The 22,740-nt window shown below is 45.5% G+C and overlaps 1 protein-coding gene across 1 annotated transcript in view; it reads right to left on the bottom strand.

Annotated features, from left to right (window-relative positions):
- The window catches only part of DPYSL2 (dihydropyrimidinase like 2), a 79,752-nt gene that overhangs the window by 36,515 nt on the left and 20,497 nt on the right, over positions 1-22,740 (bottom strand). The gene's annotated exons all lie outside the window — the stretch shown is intronic.

Genomic DNA, 22,740 nt, shown 5'->3' with positions numbered 1-22,740 from the left:
CAATGAGTCCTTTTGGACAATGGCAGTGTCAAATGGCGAGCCGGAGCCACCAAGCCCTTTTCTGTATTGATAGCTATTTCAGGGACACCCTCCACCAGACGACAGGGAACTTGAAGATGCTGGACCAGAGCCACGCAGACGGGGCCTTTTAAAAGGTCCCCGGCAATTGCTTCTCCGTCTTTCGGCTAAGATCAAATGTAAAGTTTCCCCAGCATATCCACTATCTCATCACCACTCGGATTTCTGCAGCATAATACCACTTTGTAATTCAAGGGCGATCGTTCATCCTAAGAGTTCAAAGCATTTTAAAACTGCGGTTATTGTTATATTATTATTGAAATAGGCTGATAAGGAGTACAGAGGACTAGTCAGGCGCACGTGGCTTTGCTTCTTGGCTCCACTCCCCACCAGCAAGGTGAGTCACTTCATCTCCACGACCCTAAGTTTCTGGATTGGTTTACAATAGAGATATGGGGACGTCCCTGGTGGTCCAGTAGTTAAGACTTCGCCTTCCAATGAAGGGGGCATGGGTTTGATCCCTGGTTGGGGAGCTAAGATCCCACATGCCTCGGGGTCAAAAGAACGAAATATAAAACAGAAACAATATTGTAACAAATTCACTAAAGACTTTAAAAAGTGGTCCACATCAAGAAAAATATTTTTTTAAAAAACAGGGATATTACGTACCACATACATTGGTTATGAGGATTCAATGAAACAGCATATCTATCAACATTATGTAATTTAGTCACTAAATCATGTCCAACGGTAACCCACCAGGCTCTCTGTCCATGGGATTTCCCAGGCAAGAATATTGGAGTGGGTTGCCATTTCCTTCTCTAGGAGATCTTCTCCACCCAGGGATCGAACCTGGGTCTCCTCCACTGCAGGCAGATTCTTCACCAACTGAGCCACCAGGGAAGTCCAACCTTACGTCCCTCCCCAATTTAAATCCTCCAATGGTTTCCCCTCACTCTTCAGATAAAATTTTTTTTAATATTTATTTGGCTGTGCCAGGCTTTAGTACAGAAGCAGGCAGGATCTTTAGTTGCGGCATACGAACTCTGAGTAGCAGCATGGGGGTTCTAGTTCCCTAATCAGAGATCAAACCCAAGCCCCCTGCCCTGGGAGTGCAGAGTCTTATCCCCGATGGCTCAGTGGTAAAGAATCCACCTCCAATGAGGAGTGTGGGTTTGATCCCTGGCTGGGGAAGATCCACTAGAGGAAGAAATGGCAACCCCCTCCAAGTATTCTTCCCTGGAAAATCCCATGGACAGAGCAGCCTGGTGGGCTACAGTCCCTGGGGTTGCAGAGATTCTGACACAACTGAGCGCACTCCAGGGAAGTCCCCAGACAAAAGTTAAAGTTCCTGACAAGATCCTCGCCTACCTCTAGAAATCACCCTGGACCATCTGCCCCTTGCACTCTTCTCACCAGCCGCTCAGTGGCCGCCTTTGAGTTGCTATATTATCAGCCTGCTCCCCTCTGCCACAGGGCCTTTGCATGGGCTGTGGTCTCTCTTAGGTCTTGAAGAGCTCTCGCCCAATGGCCATGATTCTTATTACTCATCTTCTGCCCAGAGACACTCAAATACAAACCAAAGTGACGTGTCCAAGGTCAATTCAAACTTATGCAACCAAGAGGACAAAACCCAGGACTCTTGACGCCTAAAGCAATGAATCATTCTTTTATATATTAGATTTTCTATAGCCAGGTAAGCAGTTCTCAGCTAAGAAAATGCCAGCGCAGGCAACACTAGTGAGGTTGAGTTTCTGAACTGGATCAAATCTCACAGACACTGCTCAACTGCAATCAATTGAGCTTGGCGTTATATGCCTGGGAAATATGAACATCGAAGCTGAATTTTCTTCTGACAAAATTTACTTTTTATAAGTAGCAGCATATGTAATTAATAGGTAAATACAAAGCTGGTATTGTAATACATATAACATGCAATGTTACCTAACGAAAGCAATGAGGATGTATATTTTTTTTTGGCATATAATTGCCTTACAATGTTGTGTTAGTTTTTTCTGCAGGAGGTAGACTTCTAATACAAGTCTGTTCCATCTACTAACACAGCAACTCTGACAAAGTGATTCCAATTTTTCCTTCTAAATTGGTTCCCCCTGCCCTCAGCAAAAAAAAGAAAAAGGACTAAAATTCGACTTAGTAGCAATCATAGTTTTGGCAGAATCTTCCCTAGTCACACCCTTTGCTTCATCACTTGCCCTCCTCCAAAGCCTCCGGTAGCTGCTCATCACCTGTAGAGCAAAACTCAAACTCCTCTTTTTGGTTCTGAAAATCAGCCCCAACTTATCTCTCCAACGTAATCTCTGCTACCTACCCACTGCTCACCACCTCCAGGCCACCGTGGCCGGCCATGTTTCATTCTTTGACTTGCCAACTTCCCCACCCCCAGATCTTTGCAGGGGCAGTGCCCTCTCTTTGGAAATCCATTCACCTTGCTCTTTCCTTGGGCATCTCGGCTTTTTTCCCCCTTCTGATTGGGTTAAATGTCAGCACTCCAGGGTCACATTTCCATTTCCAGCAGTTCTGCATCAGGTTTCCCTACTTTATGGCATGCATAGAGGACTGGAGGGCTACAGTCCAGGGGTCACAAAGAGTCAGGCACGACTGAGCACACTTTACCCTCTGACTCTAGCCCCCACTCCACCCCACCCCACCCTCCTCCATGAGATGTAAAGTCTCCCAGAGCAGGGTGTGGATGCACTGATACAGGAAGTGCTCAATACGTATTTTCAACAAATGAATGAATGCTCCCTTCCAGCTCATACATCACCCTGCAAGATAGGTCAAGCTCAGAAGGGCATGCCCTCCTGGGAACACAACCAGATTTTCCTGTTCAACCCCAAGCGTATGTAAGATCATCGGGTGCTAGGCTCCTCAAACTTCAGAGAAAATTATCTTAAGAGCTAATTAAAACCCAGTTTCCTGGACATCACTCCCAGACTTTCAAAGTCTGTAGGCCTGGGCGGGGACCTGAGAATCTGCACTTCTAATAAGTTCCCCGGGAGCTGAGGGATCTTCCTGGGACCACCCTGAGTATCACTTGCTGTTATTATCGTTTAGTCGCTCAGTCGTGTCCGACTCTTTGTGACCCCGTGGAAGGTAGCCCACCAGGCTCCTCCGTCCATGGGATTTCCCAGGCAAGAATACTGGAATGGGTTGCCATTTCCTTCTCCAGGGGATCTTTCTGACCCAGGGTCGAACCCTGTCTCCTTCACTCTCAGGAGGATTCTTTACCACTGAGCCACCAGGGAAACTGAGTGCAAACCTTTTCCCACTGACTCCCCTCGCCAAGGTCATTCCCTTGTGCCGCTTCTACCATCAGGGTCCTGTTTTCTACACAACAGCTTTATCACGTACCAAAAATATCTGGTTCCCTCCCTATCCAAAAACAGCTCTTAGAGTTATGAACCCTTGAAAACTCAGGGCTCAGGCAAAGCTGAGGACTTTGGGAAATAAACACATTTCCTGCCAGAATGAACGACACTCAGAAACGTGTCCACGAAATGACTCCTCATGTTTTCCCACAGTTCTCTTTCCACAGAAGGTCTCCTGGGAAGAGCTGCTCCAGAGAACAGGGCAGAGTGTCACAGTCATTTCCGGAGGGAGCAGAGATGCCCCGAGGAGGAGGACAGAGCCTGGAAACGACTTGCATGGCACCCACAGGCCTTTTCCCTGGTGACTGTCCTAAGTCATCTGTCCCTGGGAGGGCCTGGCTTCTGTCTTTAGAGGGACATCTCATCAACCCAGTCTGGCAGCAGGCAAGGAAAAGAAGACGGCCTTTGGGTCGGTGAGCCCCACGTTCTGATGCTGACTCCCACAGCATCACCTTTCTGCTGTGTATACTCCCTGGAACCACCATCTCTTCACATATGAAACATGGGCATCAAGCATCCATGCATGCAGGGCCTCGAGAAGTTCAAGAAAGCATGTGAAAGCTTCCCGAGTGGCTCAGTGGCAAAGACTCCGCCTGCCAAAGCGAGAGACCCAGGTTCGATCTCTGGTCTCAGAAGAGCCCCACACTGCGGAGCAACTATGCCCAGTTCACCACAACTGCTGAGCCTGGGCTCTAGAGCCCCAGAGCTGCAACACTGAAGCCCATGTGCCCTAGAGCGTGTGCTCCACAACAAGAAAAGCCACCACAACCAGAAGCCCACACACAGTTACTAGAGAGCATCCCCTGCTCGCTGCAACTAGAGAAAAGCCCATGCAGCAACCAAGACCCAGCACAGCTAAAAATAAATAAATCAATCAAATTAATTTTTACAAAAAGAAAGCGTGTGAAAGCACCTGGCGAAATGTCTGGCACGTACTGAGTTTTCATACCCTCAGGAGGAGCATCAGAAACACCACTGTGGTTTCAGTGGAAGGCCTGTGAATCTGGTTTATGAGGGAGCCAAAACATGCCCCAAGGCAGTGGCCTGAATTGAGGCATTCCAACCAGTGTCTGGAAGTGCTTGCATCTAGAGGACACCAGCTCTTTCCCAAGGACTTTTATTATTTCTCTTAAAACTGTCAAAGGACGTTACACTTTTTTTTAATAGCTTTATTGCAATATAATCCACATACCAGTCAATTTACACATTTAAACTGTACAGTTCAATGGTTTTTAGTCTCGTCACAGAGTTCTGCAACCGTCACCACAATCTAATCGTAGAACATCACCCAAAAAAAGAAACCCCATACTCATCAGCAGCCCCTCCCCACCCCCCCATCTCTCAACTCCCAACCCTAAGGGACCACTAATTTGCTTTCTGTCTCTATGGATTTGCCTACTCTGGATATTTCATATAAAAAAAAGAATCATACAGCATGTGGTCTTTTGTGTCTGGCTTCTTGCAATTAGCATGGTGTTTTCATGGTTCCTCCATTATAGCCTATATCAGCACTTCATTGCTTTTTACTGCCTTGAGTGGTTTTGGTATCCTATTGTTATGTGTTCTGGATATCAGCAAAGTGTTAACGCCATGTAAATACATTGCTGCTCCTGGAAAATTCAAATCTAGGGCCTCTTTGGAGTTTGCAGTATTTAAAAGACCCTATTTAAAGTCCATGGGGCTGCAAAGAGTCCGACAGGACTTAGCAACTAAGCAACAACAATGGTATTTGTGGCAGACTAGACGGCCCAGCAGGTAAAGAATCCACCTGCAGTGCAGCAGACACGGGAGATGCAGGCTCGATCCCTGGGTCAGGAAGATCCCCTGGTGGATCTTGGCAACCCACTCCAGTATTCTTGTCTGGAGAATCCCATGGACAGAGGAGCCCGGCGGGCTAGTCCATGGGGTTACAAAGAGTCGGACACAACTGAGTGACTAAGCACACGATTGTGGTAATTACAAGCACACCATCACGGTAATTAAAGATTCACAGGTAGTTGTAAGAAATGACACAGAAAGAGCCTCAGACCCTCCACCCAGTCTGGTACCCCCTCCACAAGGGCAATATCTTGCTAAAGTGCATACAACATCATACCTGGGAAGTCAGCCCTGACATAATCTAAGACCCCAGATTTTTAAAAGGCCAGCAGTTAGTGTTTCTAATCAGTTCTTCATATTTAGAACATAGAGAGATGCCAGAAAAGTCACCCCCGCAGTCCTTGTCCTGGAATTGAGGGGGCTGAACAGGAACCACACTCCAAGCCTGCTGGGAGGATAAGCAGATGGAGCAGGAGGAAGATGGGTGTGGGGAGTCAGCCCTGCCGGGTCCCACCGAAGGCTCTCCCCCTGCCTCTCTGGAGACTCAAACACAGACCCCTGTAGCGGCAGGTCTAGAATCTCCTGTAGTCAGTACACACACCGCCCGTGCTCCCTGGGGCCTTTACCCTATCAGAACGGCCCCTCTCCAGCCCCCCGTTCCAGAATCAGCACTGGGCCTCCTTCTCCAGGCCTCGTGCTTAGCTGTGTGCACGTTGGCCTCCCATTTCCATCTGAGATAAATTAATGGACCTGAATTAAAAGCAAACCACCAGGGAGATGGCAGCACAGCCACCGCTGGCTTATCGCTGGAGCTGCCGGGCCGGCGTCTCCTCAGCCAAAGGCCGGGCGACCTATTCAGCAGAGTGTGGCTTTTGTTGCTGGAGAGATAACAGCCTTTGGGGAGTCAGGGCTGCCAGTTAGGATAACATGGTTTTTGTCCTCAAAAGAGGCAAAAAGGGAAGAGAAAGCACCTGCGCCGGGGAATACAGGAGACGCAGGGGAGGAGGGGCGAGGTCAGAAGACGGAGTTCCTGGCCTGTTCTGCCATCTCTTCATCATGTGACTGTGGGTTAGACAGTCAACCTCTGGGGACTTGACATTCCTCATCTGTAAAATGGGATTGATACAAGTACCTAACTCACAGGTTTCTAGGGAGGTGAAAATGAGTCAATACAGAAACCATCTGAAGAGTGCCTGCTACACAAGCGTGCTCTAAATGACCAGCAGGGAAGGCAGAGTTATTAATACAACACTTCATAAGGAAAACTCCCTCGTAAATCCCGTTGTGAAATATTAAAATGCCTCTAAACCACATGCTTCCAGGGCTAACTACTCGCCTGGTGCAAATATTCTGCTTCTCCTGCCATGCAAGGAAGCACTTTCCTAAAAGCTAGAACTATCTAGAACAATCGCAGGCATACCAACTGCTCGAACCTTGAGGCACCAGGGTCATCCTTTTATTTCTGTCTTTCCCGAGCCTCCTTTAACATTATCTCGCTTTTAAAACTAAGCAACTATCCCCCAGTGGCTCAGTGGGTAAAGAATCTGCCTGCAATGCAGGAGACACAGGAGATGAGGGTTTGATGCCTGGGTCCGAAGGATCCCCTGGAGAAGGAAATGGCAACTCACTCCAGCACTCTTGCCTAGGAAATCCCAGGGAGAGAGGAGCCGGGCGGGTCCATGGGGTCACAGAGTCAGACACGACTGAGCAACTGAGCACACATGTTCATATCAACCATGTCAAGCCATAAGAAACCATTCAGTGTCCAGTGATCACTGCTAGAATCATTAAGCTAGAGATCTGGTGGGAATAAAGGCCAGGGCAGGAGTCAGTAAAATGTATTTATAAAACAAACAAACAGCCTCTTCACTGATCTGATGAGTAGCCAGCTATGGAGCAAACGAACTCTGCTCCTAAAATACTATTTTAGTATTATTTGGGGAAAAAAAATACTGGGTTGGCCCAAAAGCTTTGTTAGAGCTTTTCCACAGGTGTATGGAAAAACCCGAACAAACTTTTGGGCCAACCCCATATACTAAAAGCTACACATAAGAATGACACTGCTCCATTCTCAGGCTGCTGCTCACTTCCGGCCCTGCGTCTCCTGCCAAGTTCTGGACAGGGGTGAACGCTGTCAACACCCCATGTTTCCGCCCCCCTTCACTCTCGGCCCATTGCACCCTTGCCTCCCCCCTGCCTGAACCCACCCCGGGTTCATCCCAGCGCTGCCCATACCATCCTGGTGTGACTCCCCAAAGCACCAATACCCCATCTCCCAGACAAAGCAGTTTTCTGTGTCCTGACCCATCCTTGGCCTCAGACTCAGTACTCACTTGGGGGATGGATCTGGGGGCCTGTGCCCTCTTCAGCCTCAGGCAAATCCCTATGCCAAGCAGCTGGAAGCAGGTGGGGCGCCAAGGCTACAGCACCTATCAGGGGTGGCCCCTGCTGCCCACAGGCATCTGTGCATCCAGACGCTGCAGGTGGGCACTCAGAGCTCCCCATACCTGCAGCCCATGCCCTCTGCCCCCCAGACTTCCCTTCCCGTGGCCTGGGCCTGCTGGAAGGAGGCTGCCCATTCCTTCCAGGCTGCTGGAAGGCAACCTAGAGAGCCCAGGAATCAGAGCTAGAGACAGAGGGTGGGAAAGGAGAGGCGGGGAGCAGGGCAGAGAGAAGACCCAGATTCCAAACCCAGCATTAGTTCCGATTCGAACGATGATCATGGAAAGGCCTCTTGGCTTTTCAATCCATTTTCACAATTTAGCACAAGGCATAACCAAAGCTCCTCACTTTACGAAAACATATCTACTCCTACCTACAGAAATTTTTTTTAAAAATAGGAACAGGACCATTAAATCATTTTATAATGTCATGCCAATGTTTGTTTGATGGCAACAATATCAACCTCACCTTGGTACAGCTCTATAGCAAGTAGTCCACAAAGTGCTATGGTGTGCCTGATCAGGTGATGCTCAAATCAGGCAGACAGGGCAGTTTCACAACGCTCACATCACAGACAAGGAAACTGGAGGCTACCGGACTCACCTGCAGTTCTGCAGACACTGTCTCAGAGCTCAACTCCCAACCTGCCTTGTTCAACAGACACAACAAACCACCACCTTCTATCAAGAACACACCTCAACTTTTCAAACCTAAACCCCCTTCCATCATCAAAAACATATGCAGGTTCACTTAAGCAGGCAGCTAATGAACTTAACCCAGTGGACAGAGGGGATACAGCCAACCTGAGTCACTGAAATTCAATTTGGGGCACCAGGTAAGAGCTTGTCAATATGTCAGCAGCTCGTAAAGCCTTTCTCTTTGAGGCTCGGGTATAGTTTGCACACGGCCTCCTTGCATGCATGATCAAAGGCAGAGCTAACGCAATCTTTGTGTGGCAATGAAGGGCCATTTATGATGTGTAAATCCTTGAAGAGGATTTACAAACCAAATGATGCACAGAAATCCTCTCCTTGACTCATCAAAAGCAGACATGGAGAGTCTGAGAGCCCATCTGCAGGCAACATGGGGTCAACCTTCCAGGAAGGAACCCACCAGAGGCAACCGGTCGGCATGGGGAGGGGAGGAAATCACCTGCTTCACCAGAAAGAGCTTCAAAACCAGCCTCCAGGGATGTAAGAGCTCTCTGCTCACTTGAGGTAGATGTGCACAGTAGCACCTTCAGGAAAAGCATCATCAAGCCGTGAATGGTGGGTGACAGCAGGTCCGGAGCCACCAAGAGTGCTTACGGAACTTCACAGTTTGTGCACAATGATGGCACTAACTGCCCACAAGTTGTTTGGTTTTTTTTTGTTGTTTTTTTTTCACAAATTGTTTATTGACATAAGCAGTCCAGCAGACTCCACTTGAAGAGACCATTAGTGGCTATAATCGGGCTCAGATCCAGAGACCCTTGGAAATGGTTCTAGCTTTTCACTGATGAGGAATCTGAGTCCCAGGAAGTTTGAAGAGTCACTAGAGACACATAACGAGATGTAGCAATACCAGAACTAATCCCAGGTCTGAATCCAAAATCTGTACTGTTTTCTTTACTTTTCTTATTAACAGGAGAAAATATTACCTACAATCCCACCATCCCAATCATAACTATTCATCTTTTTTCTAGATCATCTTCCAGTTTCTAGATCATCTTCCAGATCTGGCATGTATATATTGTTTCTTTTTTGCTTTTTTCTCTTTTTTATTTTTTAAATTATGAAATTATGCAACACTTTTACAGGACACTTGGAAAATACAGAAAAAAATTACATATAGTTCCATTCTATATTACAATTATTTTTTAAGTAGATAAATTAAGATTTTTTGTTGGAGTTTCAATATCAAACTCTCAAAAATTAATAGAATGAATATACAGAAAAGTAGAAGGATACAGTAGACTTGAAAAGTACTATGAACAAATTCAATGTAATTAATATTTATACAATTTTCATGTGTATTTGTTTTACGTGGGTATAATCACAGGGCACATTCACTTAACTGTGGCTTTTTTCTTAATACCAATGTTGTCTTAGAGTCTTCATAATTCCATTTTTTATGAGAATTATTCTTTGAAGAATCTATTACAACTTTCTTCACCATTCCCCTGTGTTGAGCCTATAGAATGCTTCCACTTTTCCTCTATTATACATAACGTTCCTATGGACATGTTCATGCAAATAACTTCCCCTTACTTTTTTTTCAGCCACTCCACATGGCTTGTGGGATCTTGGTTCCCCTATAAGGAATTGAACTCAGACACCAGCAGTGAAAGCCCTAAGTTCAACCACTGGACAGTCAGGGAATTCCCATCTTCCCCTTACTTTAAATGGTTTTCTCTGGAGAGGGTTCTAGCGTCGAGTGAGCTTACTGGGTGAGCTACAGTTCTTAATACAGATGAACATGTTGCATTCCAGAGCATCATCGCTTCATACCACCTCTAGGCACGCATCAGGATGTCACCCCAGCCAGCGCTGCTATTTTCACTTTATTTGCCTGCTATTTAAGGGAATAAAAACAAAGCTCTTTTCACTATTCTAAGCCGTCTCTGTTTTAGATCAATGGCCACCTTCCAAGACCCAAGTAGGGGACGAAGCAATACTCTTATAGAGACAGATCAACCCGCTGGACAAAGAGGTTACTGACAATTTAACCAGAATATGATGAAATGGTGACGGCCGCCATCTTACTTCTCCAGTCCCCTCATACCTTCTCTTAGCTTCGTCCATCTGACTCATAAGCTGATCCCCTCAAGGCCGCCTTGTGAGGCCAGCAAGCCAAGGCAGCAGCCCAGGCCCCTGGGCCCCAAGTGCAGAGAGCACAGCTGTGCTTTCTCTCAGCTCCATGAACGCTTACAGACAGATAAGACACTGAACAGGAAGTGCCCGCTGCAAGCAGCCTGATGAAACCATGGCCCGGGGGAGCAGGCAAGGGAAGCCAGAGGTGAGCATTCCAGCCAAACGCGTTAGAAGGCAAAGCCTCCAACTCCAGGTCCATGCAGAATTTCTCCAAGAGATGTCGAAATCATTGACTAACTGTGGAGAGGGCCCTGTTTCCTGTAATTAGACCGGCGCGCTGAGTCTCCGTCTGGAGACAAGCCAAGTTTGCGGCCCCTCGCATCCAGGCATCGGTGGTGGGAGAAACACCGAGTGTGCCTGAGGCTCGGGTCCTGGAATTCCTCTAAGCCGTCTGAAGTCCTGAGGATCCTCACGGACAGGGACTGCACAGCCTGCAAGCCAGCTGACTCTCAAACGCCCTGATCAGGCAACGGGGCTTCAACCCCACCCATCAAATACGCGTGTGTTTGTGAGCACAGGGACTCACCTGGTCCTCCAGTGGTTGGGAGTCTGCCTGTCAATGCAGGGGACATGGGTTCGATCCCTGGTCCGGGAAGATCCCACATGCTGCAGGGCAATTAAGCCCTTATACCACAACCACTGAGCCTGTGCTCTGGAGCCCATGCTCCGCAACAAAAGAAGCCACCGTAATGAGAAGCCCATGCACCGCAACTAGAGACATTCCAAGAAAAGTTAATTTTACAGCTGAAACTTAACTTTAGATTAAAAATTAATCTAAAATAATAATTTTTTTTAAGTTAGAGCACCAGTTGGCAGCCTGAGCCGGCACCCAGCTCTGCCATCCACTAGCTGCACAACTCTGAATCCTTCATGTTCTCCAGGCCTCAGTTTTCCCATCTGTCAAATGGGGCTAACAGCATTCCCTTGTAGTGTTGTTAGGAACTGGTGTTTATAAAGGGCTTATCTCAGTGTCTGCCAGAGTAGGTCTTACACAACCATTTGCAAAATAAATTGAAAGTAAAATAGGAATGTATTGAGCCTGTAAGACTGCTTGACATAATTCCTGGCATGAAGTCAGTCTTCTCCACATGCTCAATTGGGCTTTGACATAGAATGTGAAGGGGTCGGGGCTTGGGCACTGTGGAGGCACAGAACCCTCCAGCGCTGCTGTGGGCTGGGTGGCAGGGACAGGGTTCAGGGCGGCAGGGGAGGGTGACAGGCTCAGGTGGAGGACCCACGAGGGGTAACAATGTAGGAAGGCAGCAGATAAAGACATTATTGAGAGGAGAAGGCCAGAGGCTCCCAGTGCCAGAAGAGAGGCCTAGGACTTTAAGGTATTCATCCAGCCAAACAGTCTCCTGCATAAAACTGAGTTAGACAAAAACAAGCAAAACAAATCTGTCCTGTTTACACAGCAAGTAGGCATGGGTCATAAAATAAAAGACAGTGAACGCTAGAGCAGGAAGCCTCATAGAGACCCTCTGTCAACAAGCCTAAGTATAGACTTTTCACCCCCCCACCAGGGAACCACCCTCCCCACCCTCTCTCTGACCCCAGGACACCATGATGGAAACAATCTTCCCATCCAATGGAATGTCTTAAGCTTGAAGAAATGCATCTATTTGGATTATGAAAAAACGGCCAAGCAGAGCAGAGAACACAAAATAATCATCATGAAGAAAGTCCACGTAATTCCAATCACAAGCAATGAAACCTGATCTTACCCTGGAAACATCACGGCAGTGTGAATCTCCAGCAGGCTTTCAGAATATTGAGGCTGTTTATATTTTCAAAGGCCCCCCAGGGATACGGTAACTCCAGGCTGCGATGGATGACCTGGTTTTCCCCTTTTGCTCTCCAGGCAGGGAGGAGAAGGAGGTGTGTTTCCTAAATGCTGGAAGCACTGGCAGCCCCAGGATCTGCAGATTTCCTGAGCAGACCCTCCCCTTCCATCAGCATCCTTTACCAGACACAAGGCCCCGGGTACCAGGATGACGACCAGAAGCTATGTGTTATGCATGAGTGTATGTATATTCACACATGCATGTGCATGTGTGTGCACATGTGTGTGCCTGCTTGTGTGTGCACACGTGTGTGTGCCTGCTTGTGTGTGTACACCCATGCATGTGTGCACATATGAGTGTGTGCCTACATGCCTGTGCTGGGGGTGGAAGGGGAGGAGGCGAGCTCCCTACTCTACCTCCTGTGGCCTCCAGGCTGTTTTAAGAAAATGGAAGAGACTTCCCAGTTGTTTTTTTTTACTTTTAATTGGAGGATAATTGCTTTACAGTGTTGTGTTGGTTTCTGCCATACATCAAAGTGAATCAGCCATTAAGTACATGTGTCCACTTCCTCTTGAACCTACCTCCCACCACCCCCCACCCCTCTAGGTCATCGCAGAGCACCGGGCTGAGCTCTCTGCGTTGCACAGCAGCTTCCCACTAGCTCACTATTTTCCATATAGTAGTGTATATACTTCAGTGCTTCTCTCTCAATTCTTCCCACCCTCTCCATCCCCTGCTGGGTCCAGAAGTCTGTTCTCTACATCTGCGTTCTCTATTCTTGCCCTGCAAAGAGACTTCCCAGTTTTCACCACAAAGTCTGCCATAAATAAACTCCAGACTACAAACAAATGATGAAAGGCATACAGGAAACTAATGAGGGACGGGGACCCCAGGGGCTGGGGGGGAGACCACTGAAAAGGACCCTGTGTGGGGCTGGGTCAGACTCAGCTCTGAGGAGCTCCACCTCAAAGAGGGGGTGGCCACTGGCCGTGTCGGGCCAAGATGAGGTGGCGGGGGAAACATGTGAGTAATGACACTTCCTCTGTTTGTCTCAGCCTTTGGTTGCCTGGGACTACGCGACCACAGATTCGGGGCCGGCCTGCCAAAAATAAGAGATTACAGGGCTGTGCAGAACATCACGAAAAAATAAAAGTCACACCACAAGGCTTTCACGTGCAAAGACTGCATCTGTCTGTTTTCCTTCCTGCTGGATCCTTGTGGGGAAGGGAACCTGACCAGAAACTCAAGGACTTACAGCTTCCTAATGAAACACACAGACTGACATACGTAATGTGAAGAGCCATATCGAAATGCTCCGGCCCAAGGTCACTGCCAATAACAGGAAAGGATAGCAAGCCGCTTCATCAAACAAGGTCACATTTACACTCCTATCAAAGGAGATAATCAAACACACCCTGGGATCTAGTGACAGTCATCTTTCTCTGAAAATACAGACCAGAGTGAGAGTGAGGTCACACCTACTGTAATTCAGGACGGCACATGTGGACACCCACCAGATAACATAATAAGGACGAGAGCACCTCGTTCAAACAAGAACTGTCGTAAACATGGGGCTCTAATTAGCAACCGAACGATTCCTCCCTTGCACAAAGCTTGTACAAAGAAGGGCATGGCCACCCACTCCAGTATTCCTGCCCGGAGAATCCCATGGACAGAGGAGCCTGGTGAGCTACAGGCCATGGGGTCACAGAGAGTCAGACACGACTGAGCGATTAACACACTTGTGCAAAGCCGCTGTGACAGACTCGCTGTGTATAATAAAGAGAACAGTGGCCACCAGGCTGGAGTTCAACCCAGAAACAAAAGCACAGGGGATCCGTGCTCCACTGTTTGTTCCAACGTTGCACAATTCTCCTTGCATCCCCTCCAAATAAAGGCGGCCAGGGAAGGAAGAGTTGGTGATGTCATGTGTTGACTGGGATCTATCTAGAGCCAGCATAATTGACGGGTGTTTTCCTCCTAGGAATCTGGACTGGATTCAAAAACATAGCATAACATCTCTGCAGTCTGAACCACGGCCCTTGTACCATGATGTGCTGCCCATCTCGGGCTGAGGGCTGGCAGTTCAATGGGTCTTTTTTCTTCTTGTTGATTAAGAAGACTCTGACTAGCAGCCAGTATATCTGGACAACAAGATCTAAGCCGGATAAGGGACCCAGCTGCTCAGGGAGCTTCCATGACGCTTTATAACTGTGTGGATGGTGGAGAGTTTAGGCGCTACACAAACACCCCAGCGCAACTATACATAAATTTAAGCACTGCCTTACATTATATTTTCTTTCTTCCCAGGAATGACAAGGGTAAGAGATAGCAACCCAGATGAAAATGACAATTTCAAGGGAATTTGCTTTTTATAAAATTCCTTTAAGTGTGAAGGCACTTACATGCCAAAAAATTGAAGGAAAAATTTTTATTATTCCATCATTCAAAGAAAATCACTATTAATATGCTGATGTATGCCTATGCAATCTTTTTTCCTACCCACTATACATACATATATATCCTTTATGAAAATAGTATAATTTTATAGTTTAAATTACACTTCAATAAAGCTTTTCTCTAAAAAAAGGTAAAATCAAATTGGACACGTGATCAAGCCCTGCTTTTCTCCATCAATACACTGTGAACATACTCATATTAATAAATATTTTCCACAATGTTTTTTTAATGACTCCATACCATTTTGTTCTAGAAGTGGCCATAATTTACTTAATCAATCACTTATTTTGGTCACTTAGGTTGTTTCTAATTTTTTCTCACAATTGCAGTGAACATCCTTACCACTAAATGTTTGCACACAGATTATCCTGGATCAAGGGGTATGAATGTTTTTTCTTCATAAACTTCTTCTTTTTTAAATTTATTTTTTAATTGAGCATAACTGCTTTATAAGAATGTGAATCAGCTACGTATACACAAATATCCCCTCCCTCTTGAGTCTCTTTCCCACCCGCCCCGTCCCCACATCTAGGTAATCACAGATCACCAAGCTGAGTTCCAGTGCTATACAGCAGCTTCTCACTGGCTATTTACTTTATGCATGGTAGTGTATATGTGTCAATGCTATTACAATTTTAAAGTTCCTGTTAACTAGTGTCTTACTGCCCCCCACAAAGGTCATCCCAATATAAACACCCATCAGCAGTCTATGAGGCCCATTTCACGAAAACATTGGGTTAAACATCTGAAAATCTGGTAGACAAAACTTAGCTCATTGCTAAGTTAACTTGTATTTCTTTCATTACTCATCCAGATGAGTATTTCTGCTTAAGTTTAATAGGAGACTTATTTTTCTTTTGTGAATACCTTGTTCATACCCTTTACATTCACTATTAAAGCCTCTTTCATTAAAATGTTACAATTTCATATGTTAAATATTATCAGCTCTATGTCATATATTGCAAATAAAATTTCCTACTGCTTGTTTTTCTTTTAATTATTTTACTGTGATGGGGGTTTTAATTTCTGTGTAGTCCAGTGTCACCATCTTTTCTGGTTTCTACCTTTGATGAAATACCTTGTATGACCCTTTGATTATATTTTTTTTCTGCTTCTCTTTTGACTTTGTTGTTGAAATTTAACATTAACCCATTTGGAAGGTATTTTGGCATATGATTTGAGGTAAGGAGTTTACTTTTCCTTGTTTTTCAAATAGTTAACTATCTCAGCATAATATTGTAACTATGTTATCATTCCACTCTGAGTTAGAAATGTTATTTTTTTCATACACCAAATACTTAAATACAGTTGGCACTTACAGATTTTCTATTTTTTCCTACTGATGTATGTGTCTCTTCTGGAGCTAGGACCATGCCACCTAAATTATTATATTTTTAAAATATCTAGACGGCTCATCCTTTTCTTCATTATGCTTCTTACAAATTTCTCTTAGTTCTTATTACCTATTGATTCTTCCACCAGAACTTCAGATTCAGTCCGGTGTCCAAAAAAAGAAAAAAAAACAACAACACTTTTTAAAGTTTTGGTTGGAATCACACTGAATTTATAATTAATCTCTAAATAATCTGCTTCTTCAGAGTATTAGGTCTTTATATTCATTAACATAGCACTTTTTAAATTGATTAAAGTCTTTTCTTGGGTCCAAAACATACAAATGTATTCTTGTAATTTTTGGTTACTTTATATTTTGTGCTGCTATTGTGAATGGGATTTTTAAATTATATTTTCCAACTGGTTCTTTCTGGCATATGGCAAAGCTATTAATTTTTAATAATATATTTCTACACTCAGTCATCTTAATAAGCTTTCTTCTTAGAGCCAATTATTTTCTTCAGTTAATTCCTTTGAGTATTTAAGGTAAACCACCTAACAAATACCAATCATTTGGATTTTGCTTTCTGAAAGTGTTACTTCTTATTTTTCCTGTCATATTACATTGACTAAGACTTCCAGGATAATGTTAAATAACAGTGATAATAACTGGCATTCTGGCCCCATAATCATCAGGATAATATATATATACCCAGCAAAACTGATCTCCTTGTAAATTCTAAAGCATTCCACACTCTTACGTATACTTAACTCCACATGCCTCAATCCACTCACCCATGCCTCTCTTTTAATTGGACACCTCCTCCTAATGCCCACTCCACAATCAGACTCCAGGACAGAATACTGGCCAGCCTTCAGCGCCTTCATCCAAGTTTGGACCTATTTGGGGAAGCTTTTCCATAACCATCTCTGGCCCATTTTAAATATTTCTTCTCTGTTGCCCCTGACCCTTCATCTAAAAATGGTTACATTTTGGGAATTCCCCAGAAGTCCAGTGGTTAAGACTCCACACTTTCATTACCGAGGTCACAGGTTCGATCCCTAGTTAGGGAATTAAGATCCCACAAGCCATGCAGTACAGCCAAACAAAATTCTTCTTTTATTTTAAAAATTAAAATGATCACATTTTATTGTAATCCTTTCTTTGTGGGTCTCCCCAGTAGGCATCAATAGAACAGAATAGAGCCCATATCTGCGGTCCTAATGGCTAGACCAGAACCTGCCAAGTGGCCTAATAAAGACCACGAATGTGTGAATGACTTGATGGATGAATTAACAGGGTTTCATAGTGGAGGAAACCACAGAGATTACACAGACTAATACTGAAACGGCACTGGGAAGGACCACATCCTCCCAGGTTGTTATCTCTCCCTCCACCCACATCAATGCAGCCCCAGCCACCCAGCACCATTCTCAGTTCACAGTTTTATGAGGTGTTCATCACTATGACATCAGAAGCATCCGGAAAGCAACAACAGAGTCCTCTGAGATCCAGGGCATGCACTGAAACCATGCATCACACCTGATGACCACAGCAACATGCCAAGCAGGACAGGCGCCGACCAGAGATCCAGATGACCAGGGTCTGAGTCGTCTGCAACCTCATGTTAGTTGGGTGGATTTGGGCAAGTCAGTTAACCTCTCTATTCTGCAATTTCCTCAGAAGTGGGGGTTATTTCCCACCTTCTTGATCAAACCAGTCAATCCTAAAGGAAATCAATCCTGAATATTCATTGGAAGGACTGATGCTGAAGCTGAAGCTCCAATAATTTGGCCACCTGATGTGAAGAGCTGACTCGTTAGAAAAAACCCTGATGCTGGGAAAGACAGAAGGCAGGAGAAGGGGACAACAGAGGATGAGATAGCTGGATGTCATCACTGACTCAATGGACATAAGTTTGAGCAAACTCCAGGAGATAGTGAAGGACAGGGAAGTCTGGCATCTGCAGTCCATGGGGTTGCAAAGAGTCAGACATAACCGAGCAACTGAACAACAATTGATCTTACAGAGGCAGAAAGCAACCCTGAGTAAAGACTGTGAGCAACATATGCAGGATGTGATTAGTTTTATTATGCTGGCCTATGGAAAGCAGAGATGTCCGTCTGAGGCAGGCACAGACTAGCCTGGGAGATCTCCGGTCCTCGGCAGACTGCCCTGGCCTGGCAGTCTACAGAAGGTGTCAGAGAGAACACTGGAGCAAAGAGGCTACAAGGCCTCGGCCAAGTTACCTCCCCGGCACAAGACCTCTTACCTGCCCACCCCACCATAAAGCAGAATAAACACAGTGAAATCATTCAGTCATGTCTGACTTGGCAACCCAGGGACTGCAGCCCACCAAGCTCCTCTGTCCAAGGGATTTTCCAGGCAAGGATGCTGGAGTGGTTTGCCATTTCCTTCTCCAGCGGATCTTTGCCGATCCAGTGATCGAACCCGGGTCTCCTGTACTGCAGTCAGATTCTTTACCAACTGAGCTACCAAGGAAGTCCAAGCAGAATAAAGGGTACTCATAAAAGACAGAAAAACAGGACTCACTCTGGGACCCATGGTGACACAGCAGTGCATCTGGAGGGGCAGAGAGGGGTCTGAAAGGGAAGGAAGTGGCCAGTCCAGCCAGCCAGGGACAGTGAACCCCAGAGTGAGGATTTCTGGGACTGTCAGGGGTGAGGACAGAAAGTCCTGTTTTTCTGCATGTATGCATGCCTAGTTGCTCAATCATGTTTGACTCTTTGCGACTTCATGAACTGTAGTCCACCAGGATCCTCAGTACATGAGATTATCCAGGCAAAAATACTGGAGTGGGTTGCCATGGCCTCCTCCAGGAGATCTTCCCGACCCAGGGACCCAATCCACGTCTCCTGCTGAGCCATCAGGGAAGCCTGTTTATCTGGGACATCCCTAATTTCAATTATTCTTTCTCATCTCTAGGAACATCTTTATACTTTTCATATCCGATATCCCCATGCAGAGTGAGGAAAACATACTCAAAACCAAGTTCTCACATCATGGGTTAAGAAAAGTGTGACTAAAGGTCCATGAACAAGTGGACTGGCTTTATAATAAAGCCTAGAGTCAAAACCACAATGAAATACCACCTCACACCCCTAGGGATGGCTGTAATCCTAAAAAGAAAGCAATAGGTGTTGGTGAAGGTATGGAGAAATTGGGGCCCTTGGACGCTGTTGGTCAGAATGTAAAATTTCACTTTGGGAAAACAGTTTGAAAGTTCCTCAAAAAGTTAAAGACCTAATTACCATGTGAGCCAGCAATTCTGCTCCTGCAAAGATACCCAAGGGAAAGGAAAATGTATGTCCACATAAAAAGTTGCCTACAAGTGATAATATTCATTCAGAAAAGCCAAAAAGTGGAAACAGCCTTAAATCCATCAACTGATCAATGGATAAGCAAAATGTAGTATATTCTACGACATATTTTTTGTCCATAAGAAGGAGTAAGGTACTAATACATTCAACAATGTGCATCTTGAAGACATCATACTAAGGGAAAGAAGCCAGACAGAAAACACCACATATTGTGTGATTCCATTTCTATGAAATGTCCAGAGCAGGCAAATCAGCAGAGAACTTTCTGTTTTCGTTTTTGCCATGGTCTGGGAAATTACAAGTAACTGCTAATTAATATGGAGCTTCTTTGGGGAAGAGTAAGAATGTTCTAAGGGCTTCCCTGGTGGCTCAGTAGTAAAGAATCTGCTTGCAACGCAGGAGACTCTGGTTCAATCCCTGGGTCAAGGAGATCCTCTGGAGAAGGAAATGGCAACCCGCTCCAGTATTCTTGCCTGGGAAATCCCATGGACACAGGAGCCTGGCGGGCTGCAGTCCATGGGGTCGCAAAGAGTCAGACACGACTGAGTGACTAATGAACAACACAAGGAATGTTCTGAAATTAGAGAGGAGTGATGTTTGCACAATCCTGTGAATACCCTAAAAAAAAATGTGTGCACTTTAAAAGAGTGAATTTTATGGTAAATAAATTATATATATTTTTTATTTTTAAAGAGCCAATATAGTGTGTGTAAGCCAATACATTTATTCACACATAAATAATGACAGAATAAGTGAATGAAGCCTAAACTGATGAGACTCCAGTTACTGAGCATCTCCTCTTGATGCAATTCCTAAGAAGAAACAATAAGAATAGACTGTCTTTTTGCAAATTGCCTTAAAGACAAAGAGAATGAGGAAAAGACAGGGCCAGACCAATCCACGAGGAGGAAAGGTAATCAGGAAAATAGCATTTTCTGGCAGAATCATGGATGGAAAAGCTATCAGTCGCTAGAGGACATCTTCAACTGGCAAGGAGACAGCACAAAGAGAGGATTTCTGTCAGAGAGGCAGAAATGTCTCACAGCATGTGACTTTTGGATCCCCTGACTCTATCAGAACAAAAGCCTGTCTGCCCAAGCCAAAGGATCCAGAATGAACAACAGCCTTCCATCTCCTGATGTAGCAGAACCTATTGCCTTTTATTGATCAACTTTTCCAGTTTGTCTTTCATTAAGAGGCCTTGTCACTTAATGAAAGCTCACATTTCAAAGTGGGACAGCAAGGCCATTTTCAGTTATCCTCTGGAAAGTGAGCTTACTATTAGAGATGCATGTCTGTGCAATGGGAAAGCTTCTCTGGCCATTACCAGAACTCACTGTCGGTAGGGGGCTAAAATGCACAGAAGCTGCACCAGCTACAGACATAAGTGTGTCCTATGGAGAAAGGGCACAGACCTGGAGAAAGCCCTGGGCCTCAGTGTTCCAGCTGCAAAATGAGGCAACTGCAACAAATCACCTCTACGTCCCAGACACAGCCCACACCCAGAGCCTGGGGTCAGGTGTCCATCCCCCAGCAACAGCAATTTTGATGTTGAGGCTTTACCTGCCCTTTGAGCCAAACATCAATTAAAAGCACCTTTTTCTAAACTATAAAAAGAGAACTTGGGACATCCCTAGTGATCCAGTGGTTAAGACTTTGCCTTTTAATGCAGAGGGTTCAAGTTCAATCCCTGGTTGGGGAGCTAATAAGATGCCACATGCCTTGCGGCCAAAAAAAAAATCAAAATATGAAACAACAGAAGCAATATTGTAACAAATTCAATAAAGACCTTAAAAATTCTCCATGTTAAAAAAAAAAAAAACTTTAGGATTTCCCTAGTGGTCCGGTGGTTAAGGATCCGCGTGCTGACGCAGGGACACAGGTCCCAAGGAATATACCACGCGCCTGCGCGCCACAACAGAGCCTGTTCTCGGCAACAAGAGAAGCTGCCACAGTGAGAAGCCCAGGCACCAAAACTAGAGCAGCCCCCACTCACCCCAACTGGGGAAAACGAGCGCAAACAAAGACCCAGCACAGTCAAAAATTAATTCAGTTTTTAAAATCTTTTAAAAAGAGAGAAAATGATCAGATATTCTGAATACCCCACTAAGCAGGATATAAAATTCAGCAAAGAAAATCTTCCTTTACCAAACTAAGATGGAAAGTGTGTTTTCTTGGGGAGGGAGTGGCAGAACTCACCAATAAACAGAGCTGAATGCTTTCAGCCAGGAAAGAAATTTGGGTGACAGTAAAGAGGTACCTCTGTAACGCCCAAGGAAATGTCATGTCAGAGCCACACTGCCCATTTTAATTGAGTCTCAGTGGAAGAAGAATAAGAGGAGAGGTGTATAATGAAATGAGAAATGACTGCTAAAGTCAACTGCCACCAGGAAGCAAAGTTAGCCCTTCAAACCTCTCAGGATCCAGGTGTCATGATAGAGGGTTTTGACTGGGTTTTCCTGGTGGCCCAGTGACTAAGACTGGGCTTCCATTACAGGGGGCCTAGCTTTGATCCCTGGTCAGGATACTAGATCTTACATGCATCAACAAAGATCCTGCATATTACAACAAAGACCCAGTGCAGCCACATAAATGTTCTTAAAATAAAAAAAGTTGTGACTGTCAGGATCAAAACTGGGCTGCAGGGACTTCCTTGGTGGTCCAATGGTTAAGACTCTGAGTCCTCAACGCAGAGGGCACGGGTTGGATTCCGAGTCAGGAAACGAGATCACGCACACTGTAATTAAAGATCCCACAGGCATCAAGTAAGATCTAGAGCAGCCAAAATAAAATAAAAATTTAAAAAACTGGACTACAGGGCCTACTCCCCTCCTACAGAACCTGCCCAAGCCGTGTCACACCCACCATCTCACAAAATCCTTACAGCAACCCTATTAGGCAAGACAGGCTGATCCTGGCCCTTTTGACAACTGACAAAACCAAGACAGAAACGTGGGGTAACTTGCCTGAGCTAATGAGCAGAGGGTCAAGACCCGAATTAAGGTCTCTTGATTCCTGGCTCTGTGAAGACGTGTCATCAAGAAGTTGAGGCCTCAAATTCTTTCCGTTAGACCTCATGCTTCTCCTTAGAGGATCTCCATAAGGGAAAAAACAATGCAGAGAGCTGCAACCCCAAGTCTGAGAAACTGTTTGATCTTCCCTGTTCCTGCTCCTCCTCGAAAAATGCCATGTGCCCGAGGTGTTCCACAGCCAGGCTTGTGAAGGGCTGAGCGTTATGACCCTTGCAAGTGGGGGCCTAGCCAAAGTGATTCAGAGAAATGGGGAGAGATGGGGCCCAGGCAA

Source organism: Cervus canadensis, chromosome 30 (assembly GCF_019320065.1).
Source record: "Cervus canadensis isolate Bull #8, Minnesota chromosome 30, ASM1932006v1, whole genome shotgun sequence".
Taxonomy (NCBI): Eukaryota; Metazoa; Chordata; class Mammalia; order Artiodactyla; family Cervidae; genus Cervus; species Cervus canadensis.
The sequence above is the reverse complement of the archived record's forward strand: the minus strand, read 5'-3'. Positions and strand labels throughout refer to the sequence as shown.